Source organism: Cupressus sempervirens, chromosome 3 (genome assembly GCF_028749045.1).
Source record: "Cupressus sempervirens isolate cs-2001-9-10 chromosome 3, ASM2874904v1, whole genome shotgun sequence".
NCBI classification, from domain to species: Eukaryota; Viridiplantae; Streptophyta; class Pinopsida; order Cupressales; family Cupressaceae; genus Cupressus; species Cupressus sempervirens.
Genome location: NC_143120.1, coordinates 494,301,041 through 494,312,831, shown reverse-complemented (window position 1 = coordinate 494,312,831; position 11,791 = coordinate 494,301,041).

Genomic DNA, 11,791 nt, shown 5'->3' with positions numbered 1-11,791 from the left:
ACAAATAGAACTCCTGAATTGAAGCTCTCCTAAATATAAAATTCATTGGATATTTCACCACCTCAAATGGTTGCAACATTGAAGAGTTGACATTCTCCAATGGCTGACTGAAATTGGAAACCATAGTTTCTTCTCCCAATTTTATATCAAATGCAATTCACAATAATCGGATGATTAAAAATGAAACTCTTACCTCTTTATTATTTTCCTTCACCCTTTTAGAAGGAAATAAAATATTATTTAATTGCATTCTCTATAAGTTTCCCCCTTTCCAATACAATAATTAGTTGTATTTCTAGAAGATGCACTCTCTAGAAGCTTCTCCCTTGTAATACAATAATTAATTGTGCTTCTAAAAAATTAAATTATATTTAATTACTTTATAAGAAATTAATTTAATCAATTTCTCCTTATTTCTCCACTTACGCTTTGAAGAATGTAAAGGCTAGGAACTCCACTGAGATGCTAAAAATATGGGGACATTACATCTCCATACTTAGGTATCATGCCAGCTCTCACAAGGACACAATCAAGTCAAAGATGAGAAGAATTATATCAACCATTATTTTCTTAAGTGATAACACAACCAAAAACTCATCCAAGGAAAAAGAATACCAAGAAACCTCAACAAAATTTTGACATGGATCAAACTAAAGTTTGACAACCATTACTAGTAGAACTGCTAAGCATGTATCCCCCAAACAGTGACTCCTGGGGCATAAGACAACAAAACCTTAGTAACATGTCCAATATGAAATTTCCTCTTAACACGTCCCCTACACATGGAATGGTTTAGTGGAGTCCCAATTTTTAACCTACATTCATACCTATACCACTTTGATGTGGAAGTTTACATATGATACCCAAGGATGAACATACTCATTCATTTGAATTTAGCAAATCAAACACAAGTACCATAATCCTTCAAACATACAACAAGTTACCTTGCACTTAAGTAATGATTCTAACATAGATTATTATGTCCCTAGTGAAGTAATGGCTGGATTAGGTCAAGATAAAACCTTTCGAAAGAACTTCAAACTCTTGGTAGCCCAAGAAATAGTCAAGTTTAACTCCAACTTGGAAGGACCTAAGTCTAAAAATCAAGACAACTCTACATTTGAAAACATACAACCTATGACCAACTTGTACTTAGACAAGAGGAAGCAACCTTTTGAATACTCAACTACAAAGGTAACACCTAAGAGACCTCACCAAGAATTAACCATTGAGATTCTCCAAGGTACCTTTGAAAACATCAATATCAATCCCCTATTTGATGAACATCCATCAATTAAAAACAACGAGACTCTTTTAAAGTGCCCTAAAAGGACATTGAGGATTGATCCTAATTAAATGATGCAACAACAAGAAATACCTAAGGGTACTTGTACCATGGGGATGCCAAACATACCCCCTTTGGAAGAAAACCAACAAAGTGCACCCTTACTCTTAACTCTACCTACCACAACAACATCAACTACTATAGAGCCCCATATGAGTACACCATGTGAAACTTCAACACTTATTGCAATAGAACCTATCAAACCATAAATGAAAAGTCTTATCGACATTTCACCAATCCCACAAAGGAATGTGGTCCATTGTCACATAAACATGTTGTCCCAAGGAGAAGCAACAAACCCCCAAACATATCAAATCAAGAATCCTAACACAATGTTCATGTCTAAAGGACATAGTCAACATCCAAGACAACAACAACATCAAGTGATACAAGGACCCAACCTTCCTAAAACACAACCTAATCAAAGTCCACTTAACATACATGTGATCTACCAACATCCAAAGCAATGACAACAATATCAAGTGGTGCAAGGACCCAGCATTCCTAACACACAACCTAGTCTAAATCTACTTGACATGCACACAATGTATCAATAACAATTCCAACAACAACAAGCAATATTTGCAAAGAAAAAAGAGAAATTTAAAAAATAGTTGGAATACCAACAATGATTGGAACAACAAATTTCCTATCAATAATAATTGGTACAACAACAACACATGCCACAACAATCTCAACAAATACCTTTGCAACAACAATCTCATATATGGTCATATGTTCATCAAATAGAGGTACCTCAACAACAACCACAACCAATGACACAACAATCACAATCGATGGAACAATAACTACAATAAGGACCTTGTCATCTGTGAGGTGTCGATATACCCCCACCTCCTAGTGACACATCCCTTGAGTCTTCAGATATAGATATGTTTGAACTGAGTAGATATAGTTCTTTTCATAATAAGATATCTACTCAAAGACACAAAAGAGTCAAAGAAAGAACTAGTGCTCAACACCCTAATGAGAATTTACTACACAAGTTCAAAAAATTGGCTAAACAAGTTGAGGCATTAGGAGTCCAAAAGAAACAAGTTCTCGACATAGAAAGGGATTTACATCCTAATCCCTTTGACAAGAATATGTATATGCCTCCATTTCCAAGACATTTCAAGGCACCAAGATTTGAGAAATATCAAGGAAAAGGAAACCCACTTGATCATATCAGAGAATTGTGTGCCTCTTGTACTAAGCTGAGTGATGAACCAACTTATCTTATGAGATTATTCCATCTTTCTCTTAGTGGACCAGTACTTGAGTGGTACTCTAAATTATCAGGTAATATAAAATCTTGGTCAAAATTAGCAAACAAATTAATATCCCACTTCTCTTTTAACATAACAAATGAGGTGACACTATCTAATTTGTACTGTAAAAAAAAGATGGGAGAACCATTCATAACATTCTTGTTACATTGGAGAAACCTTGTTAGTCAATGCTCATTGGAAATTCTGGAAGAACAAGTCAATCCATGCATTAAGAACCTAGTATGTGATATGATGTATGAACTTAAGATCAAGAGTCCTAGCACTATTCCCAAGTTAATAAAAAAGGGTTCTAGCATTGAAGATGCTCTCATTCATAAAGTAATCCTAAAGATAAACAAACAAAACACCAATACAAACTTGTCTAATGAAAAGGTGAAGTTCTTCTCCAAGAATAAGAATGTCACAAATGATGGTATTATTGAAACCCAGATAATGAACATGACACAACCTCAGATGACCCTTAAAGGTGAAAATCCCACAAATTCACAAACTCCTAACCAAGTGCCAACTGAACAAAAGATAACTGATACCTTAGTGTAGGAAAGACCTCAAAGATAGCACAAGAATAAAGACAAAAAATTTACACCACTAGGGATACCACTTGAGATTGCACTTCAACAATTTCTCAATAATAACTTCTTATAGTTACCCCCAATCAAGGTTGAACCAGCAACCAAATCCTCTTGGTGGGATGACAACAAGTTCTATGACTACCATCGTACCAAGGACATAAGAATGAAATCCAAGATCTTATCAATGAAGGAGTGATTAATGTATACCCTTCACTGTTGTCCTCCAATTCCTATCATACCATTTTCAAGGATCCTTTAGGAAACCATGATAAAGGAAAAGCCTCAAGTTCAAATTTAAACTTGTAGGCTAATGTCAATTACACTCACATTGGACATGACTACACCATTAATTTCTTTAAGGAGTCTAACTTGTGTGTGTCCACCTTCACCTTAAAGGATGAAGATCCTCATTATTTTGTCACCATGTATTGCATCAAGGGCACCTTACATGGAGCCCCTACTAGACCTACAACCCTTGGCAGACCTATTGCTCCCATGTCTTCTAATTATAACCTTGTTGACCAACTTGGAAAGACCCCTGCACAAATATCCATCCTTGATTTGTTGTGTGCATCCCCCTAACATCATAAGATCCTTGACCAAGCCCTAAAAGAGTCAATAGTGCCTAATAACTTCAATGTTGCCCAGTTCCAGGTCATGTTTGGGAATTTGTTTGCATCACAACATATCATATTTTTACCTTGAGATATCCTTAGAGATAGACCTAATCAAAATGATCCCCTTCATCTTGAGGTTTTTATCCATAACACTAAGGTTAGACATGTCTTGATAGATGGCAGAGCAGGACTAAACATATGTACCCTAAAAGTTGTCAAGGATCTTGGTCATTCTAAAAAAGATGTGGATCCTCCCATAGAATCTTAATAAAATCCTATGATGATGGTGATCTGATGCATGAGCATCTTGCATGGGAAAATTATTGGAAAAAAATCTAGAGGAGAGAGAAAGTGACGAAAATAAGAGGAGAAATAATAAATAAATAAAAAGGGAAAAAGGAGAAAAAGATAAAAGGAGGAATTTCTATTTTCAAGGTGCATAGGTGGCATAAAACAAAAAAATGAGAAATTAGTTGTCATTCCATTAATCAAGGTGTGTAAGTGGCATCTTAGAAGCTTGTGGAAAGTTTCTTAAATCTTGCATTTAATATTTGTTGTGATCCATAAAGGAAATGTAATTTTCTAATTGGGCCACATGGTGGTGCTTAGTTGTAATTCTAGAAGGTTGTGGAAGTTGCAGAAGGTTGTGGAGGAATTCTAGAAGCTTGTGGATAAGTCATGCATGGGGTGGTAAGTGCCTATTTAAGCAAGGCATATGAGCATTTCTAATCAAGCTCAAGGAGAAGCTTGAGAAGGAGAAGCTCAAGGAGTAGAAGCTTGAGAAGGAGAAGCTCAAGGAGTAGCTTGAGAAGTGAAAGCTCGAGGAGGAGAAGCTCGAGAAGGAGAAACTTGAGTAGTGGAAGCTTGGGAAGGTGAAGGCTTCAAAGTGTGAAAGAGAAGGAGGAAGTGAAGAGTGATTTTTCTTGAGTCTGTGGACAGAGTGCCGAATGTGAACCAGTTTACAATAGGGTTGTGATGGAGTTGTGAGTGTGTAGATAGAGCGTCGAATGTGAGACAATTTACACTTGGATCTTGGATAAAGTTGGAGACGAGCTAGTGACTGCGATTTAGAAACAAGGAGATTGCTTGGTGGCTTGCAAGCACAAGTTTAGATCTCGGAGGTTTCTACCAGAGTGTAGATCTAGACTAGCTTAGGTTTGGATTGGATCTTGAGAGATCTTGTAGAAATGTTATTGTAATTGCTATTGGATTGTCAAGTATAATAAAATTGCTTGGGAAGTATTTTGTCATCTCTTTGTTACATTCTTGTCATGAGTTGGTAAGGGTGGTGTGGCCCTTTGTCAATGGTATTAATGTGTACCGTCATTAGTGGTATCAGAGCGTACCTTCATCAAGTAATATCAGAGCAGGAGTTCCTGAGTGTACAAGCAAATTGTCGAAGTGTGAGGCAATTTGTACCAGGACCTTGGTTGGGTGAAGTTTATTAGAGTGGGAGTTCCTGAGCGTGTAAACAGATCGTCGAAGCTGAGGCAATTTGAACCAAGACCTTGGGAGGACATGCAAATTGATCAATGGATGCAAAGATGGAAGACTGGACTTGTTGAGGCATGATTGTGGCGAGCTGGTGGATTGTAGATCCATTGTCCTAGACTTGTGATGTGGTTCTTGATTGTTTGTGCGAGGTGGCAGGTTGCAATCTGACTTGCAAACAATTCAAGTTTGTCACAAGGAGCATGGGAAGGATTTGTTGCAAAGGGTTTACGAAGATCTTGGAAGATGGCTCCAAGAGGATTGGACCCTAAGATGATTGTGAAAATCCATGATATAGTGGAGAGGAATTTTTCTAAGATGTTTTCTCGGTTGGATGCTAGATTGGCTGATCAAGCTAAGAAGGTCAAGGTGGAAGAGGATGGTTTTGCTGATCAGTTTGTGGAGCCTGATGCAGAACCTGCAGAGCAAATAGAGGTTGTTGCTGAGGATATTCCTAACCTTGCTGATGTTGGGATGGAGATTGGTGATCAGTTGGTTTTGTCTGACATGGAGACTACAGAGCATTTGGTCGTGGATGATCTAGTTGATGTTGGTGGTGACTTGTATGTTGTAGAGCACTCGGTCGTGGATGATTTGATTGTTGTTAGAGGTGAGTTATGTATTGCGGAGCATCTTGTTGTGAGCAATGAGGTTGTTGGTGTTGAGATTTTGGCATGTGTTGATGGAAATCTACATGTGGCTACTAATGTGGAGCTTGTTATTGCTGGTATGGATTCACTAGTTGTTGATGTGAATGGGAGTTCGATAATGAAGCATTATGTTCAGTTTGTTCCTAGGAGTGAGCATGCTGATTGGATGGTTGAGATTCTAGTGTTTGATAGAGTAATGCAGATGTGGAAGATTTTCATGGTGGTTTTTTTGTCCCTGTTAAGGTGAAAGCCTTTGGTGAAGATGAAGATGGTGGTAGATCTTTCTTTTTTGGATTCAAAGTGTGGGACACACTTTTCTATCTACCAGGGGAGTCTGATGCAGGAGCATCTTGCATGGGAAAATTATTGGAAAAAAAAAAAAAAAAAAATTGGAGGAGAGAGAAAGTGATGAAAATTAGAGGAGAAATAATAAATAAATAAAAAAGGAAAAAGGAGAAAAAGAAAAAAGGAGGAATTTCTATTTTCGAGGTGCATAGGTGGCATAAAACAAAAAAATGAGAAATTAGTTGTCATTCCATTAATCAAGGTGTGTAAGTGGCATCTTAGAAGCTTGTGGAAAGTTTCTTAAATCTTGCATTTAATATTTGTTGCAATCCATAAAGGAAATGTAATTTTCTAATTGGGCCACATGGTGGTGCTTAGTTGTAATTCTAGAAGGTTGTGGAAGTTGTAGAAGGTTGTGGAGGAATTCTAGAAGCTTGTGGATAAGTCATGCATGGGGTGGTAAGTGCCTATTTAAGCAAGGCATATGAGCATTTCTAATCAAGCTCAAGGAGAAGCTTGAGAAGGAGAAGCTCAAGGAGTAGAAGCTTGAGAAGTGGAAGCTTGAGAAGGAGAAGCTCAAGGAGTAGCTTGAGAAGTGAAAGCTCGAGAAGGAGAAACTTGAGTAGTGGAAGCTTGGGAAGGTGAAGGCTTCAAAGTGTGAAAGAGAAGGAGGAAGTGAAGAGTGATTTTTCCTGAGTCTGTGGACAGAGTGCTGAATGTGAGGTAGTTTACAGCAGGATTGTGATGGAGTTGTGAGTGTGTAGACAGAGCACCAAATGCAAGGCAGTTTACACTTGGATCTTGGATAAAGTTGGAGAAGAGCTAGTGACTATGATTTAGAAACAAGGAGATTGTTTGGTGGCTTGCGAGCACAAGTTTAGATCTCAGAGGTTTCTACCAGAGTGTAGATCTGGACTAGCTTGGGTTTGGATTGGATCTTGTAGAAATGTTATTGTAATTGCTATTGGATTGTCAAGTATAATAAAATTGCTTGGGAAGTATTTTTTCATCTCTTTGTTACATTCTTGTCATGAGTTGGTAAGGGTGGTGTGGCCCTTTGTCAGTGGTATCAGTGTGTACCATCATTAGTGGTATCAGAGTGTACCTACATCATGATCATTTCTCCAAGGATGTTATTGTATTACCTATTAAAGTTGGACCAACACCTAAGAACACACTATTCCAAGTTCTAGACATTAAAATGAACTACAACATGATATTGGGATGTCCTTTGATTCACACCATGAAAGCAGTACCTTCTACATATCATCGATTTCCATAGTTCTCCTATAATAATGTGGAGGCTACCATCCCTAGTGATCTAGATCCTTTCTAGATTTGTGCTAGCCTGAGAGAAACCACTACATACCAAGTCCCAAAAAACAATGAAGCATAACTCACAACTTCCTCTAAATATGTGGACCTGGATATACTCCTCAGTAGGACCAAGGAAAAACTAAAGATCAAAGACAAAGGTTGTGGAGAATAAACTATGTCTCAAGGATTTCACATTGGTAAGTTACCACTTTCTCCCAAATCTTATGGTAAACCACAACTATTACAAGCATAATAGACCAAGATCTGTATAAAAATGCCACCTCTATCAATTTCATTAATGGAGGTGGCCTACATAAAGAACATGTCTACGAGAATACATATTTCTGTATTGAGAAATGTAAAGAAGAAAAAGAACCCAATTTGATATCTCTTAACAAGTATAGACCTGGGTTTATTGACATGCAAAAAAAAGGCTATGATGGATGTAGTTGTCTTGGATCTCATAAACAAGGAATAATCGAACCTATCACTATAAAAGGATGACCTCCTAGTTTGGGTCTTATATTTAGGCCATTGTGAATAGGTTTTCCTAGTATGAAGGTACCCTCGTGTGAGATTGTGAATGTTTTGAATGATGAAAGGCATCTGAGGATACCCAACCTAAAGCTGATGATCTTACCAATCCTTATGCACTTGACCATATCTTTGTTAACCCTAATATCCTACCTCTGGAGAATAAACATGTTACTATAACTCCACCTATCACTCAAACCAGTGTTGTACCTTGGATCAAAACATTATGGGATCCAATTCCTCCAGCTTCTAATCATGACCCTAATGACACTTCTGAATCTAATACCTGGATATATACCTTTAACTAGAGCACATTCAACATTGATGATGACATCCCTTCAAGTTATCCTGAATTGTTGGATTATGACCAGCGTGGATCATCGATCTTTGATTGATTCAACAATGATGACACTCTTGTAAAAGTATTTGAACTCTATGAAGGCATTACAATTGATGACCATAAAGAAGAAATTTCTCCTAAATTGAACATTATGGCATATTTTGGGGAGTAAACTCCATCTTCTCGTTCCAAAAGTGAAAATAAAGGAAAATTTTGAAAAAAGTAGGTCTCTTAGCAAAAAATGAAAGGCACCATTAGACCATGAAAGAGAAAATGCTAAGCAGCTCCCAAGGATGGAAAAAAAAACAAGTTGATGCCATGAATATAAGTGTTCCATTTTTCAACATGCCACCAAATATTTTTCTCTCTATACTTGAGCTCTCTTGATCATCTTTTATGTGGGAAGTTGTTGGTCTCAATCCTCCCAGTTCTTCCTCATATCCAACTATTTATGTCCAAGTCCTACTACCTAACTTGTCCAACACCCAAAATCAAACCTCTATCCAATAAGCCTTTGAGCATGCCATCATCAATGACATCCTATAAAAAAGATCCTTTGACCCAACTATTCTCAAATACCTTAATTCACGAGAGGTATACACTGTCTTGCATATGGTACAAGATGGTATATCCTGAGGCTATTTCGGTGGCTTGAGTTTAGCTACAAATTTGGAATGAATCTACATAGTTATAGCCACTTATTAGTCCAGAGGCTATCAACTAGGAGCACCAACAATAGATTCATTTTTATCATTTGTCAGCAACATTCATGATTCTATCTAAAAGTTCAGAGAAAATATCAAAAAATGGCAACAGGTTCTAAAAAAATATTTAAAAAATAAAGGTAAAATGTCCTAAAGAAATATCAAAAAAATGAAAAAAGTCCTACAAAAATATTTTTAAAAAGGTAAAAAGTCCTAAAAAATATCAAAAAAGTTTTTTTTTAAATTCATGAAAAAATGGATGCCTTGACGAAAACCTAGCAAACAAGTTCTTTGGGAAAGTACCATGGTGAAAACCTGACAAGCAGGCACCACATGTAAATCAATTGTTGCTCCTCCATCTATCAAGATTCCATCTAGTTTTTTCCCTCCCTTGTCATTCCTTGATCACATCCTTCATCCTGCAAGACATCCATAATCCTTGATCATGGCCTATGAACTGGTTAATATCTCTTGTTATCTTACCTAGGTATCATTAGTCTATACATACTCTGTCTTTGGCCTTTTTACATAGTTTATGTCTTGTTTTGGAGCATATTACCTACACAATGTATGAGTTTGAAATTAAACTGAAGGCATATCCCTTAGTACATGTTATCCATTGGCCTTATTGCATATCATATTGGAGCTAACATTTGTGAATCCTTTATGATCCTAAAAAAACCCTAAAAATGCAAATATGATCCTAAAAAAACCCAAAAAATGCAAATATGATCTTGAAAAAAGACCTAAAAATCATACAATATCCTGAAAAAATACATAAAATCACATAATCAACTGAACAAATCAATAAAAAAAGAAGTACTAAAAATTTGATAAAAATCATTATTTTTTTTGAAAAAATCCCATCATAAAAAGTCTTGAAAAAATTCTAAACATCATAAAATGTCTTGAAAAAATTAGCAACACATATACATCAAATATCCTCAAAAACCCTTAAAAAAATTTTTAAAAGCCACCAAAAATTTGCAATAAACCTTGTAAGTAATCACTATGGGTAAACATCCCTTTTTCTTAAACACTTGCACACTCACAGACTAAAACTCAAAGTATTGTGCTTCAATGAAAATCACATGTTGAACTAACATCTGAACAAGATGAACCAACATTCAATTCAACTTGTCACTATGATCCTATCAACCAAACCAATATTCAAACATATCACATAATCAATCTAATAAACACTCTCTAAAAACCAAAGACACTAAAAAAGAAAGTAATAATGGATGAGAATAGTTGTTGGCTCACGTTGTTTAATGAGTGATTTATTTTTGCTTTATTTTTCTTTGATCATTTCCTATGCCACTCAATGATATAAACTAATCTATGAGAGTGGTCAACATGTTTCATGGTTGTCTTTTACTTTTCTATCTATTGAATGGACCTTTGAGAGTGAGAGGCATATATATATGCCTTAGGAGGGACAAGGTCACTTGTTCTCAATCTACATCATGCCTATTTACACAAAAGGCTTTCATTTGTGCTCTGGCCCTTTATGACATGACATGTTGCATTTCATTTTCCATATCAAAATAAAGCTCCTTTGATATATAGTGTACTCTATGAAAGAAAAAGTCCTCACCACATACTAACTGGTCCTCATCAAATCCCCTCTATCTTCTAATGTCCATCTCGTCCACTAGCACTATGGTCTAGTACTCTGATACACCAAAAACAACCTCATTCTGCATTCCTTGTTGTGTCAAAAGTCCAAAAAACCCAAAGCAATACATATATACACATGGAATTCATATCATTTACATTTCATTTGCATTCATTTTATGAGAAAAGCATGGCATTCACATTAATCTACATTTCATTTGCATTCATTTCATGAAAAAAGCATGTGGTAAAAACAAAGATATAATTTCATAAGCATAACATGTGATAAACCAATGCATGATGTCATCATATAAAGTCTACATAGAAAAACATAAATACATCCATATAAAGCATGTAAAACATGTACATAATCCATCTCATATAATCATCATAACATAGGTTCATATTGAACTATACCAGTGCTCAAGATGATCAAGGGCATATTAAGGGTGTCTTTGGCAACCTTGGTGAGATGAGAAGGTACATCAACAAGATGAAGGAACAAATGTAGGATATAAGAAGGGAGTTTGATCATCTGAGAAAGACTAATAGAAGTGAGTTGACTTTAGGCCAGCATTTGGATAGACCCTCAGAGGTGATTGGGAATGCTAAAGAGCTTAGAACTTGATGGAGAGAGTCCAACCTCTTGAAGCCAAAAATAGAGCTATGGAACAAATGTTGAAGGACATGCAAAAGAAGATGGATACAATAAAGAATAGAATTATCAGTACTAAGAAAGGGTTAAAGAATTTTGTTGATCAAAGCTACTCCATATTGAAAGTTGTCATGCAAAACGTCAAGAATTTGTTGAATAAGTTACAATGGTGAGGAGCCAGTGCACTAAGGATAATAATAAGGACCAAGGACCCAGAAAGCACACAAGAGAAAATTCTAAGAACATAGAGGCTATGTATGACAAAGAGATTGATGAACTGAGTACCTCTACTAAATATCCTAGCTAATTAGGTTGTTGAATTACTAAAGACCTTATAATTGTCTTGATGTTCTCTTTTTTATGTCTTTT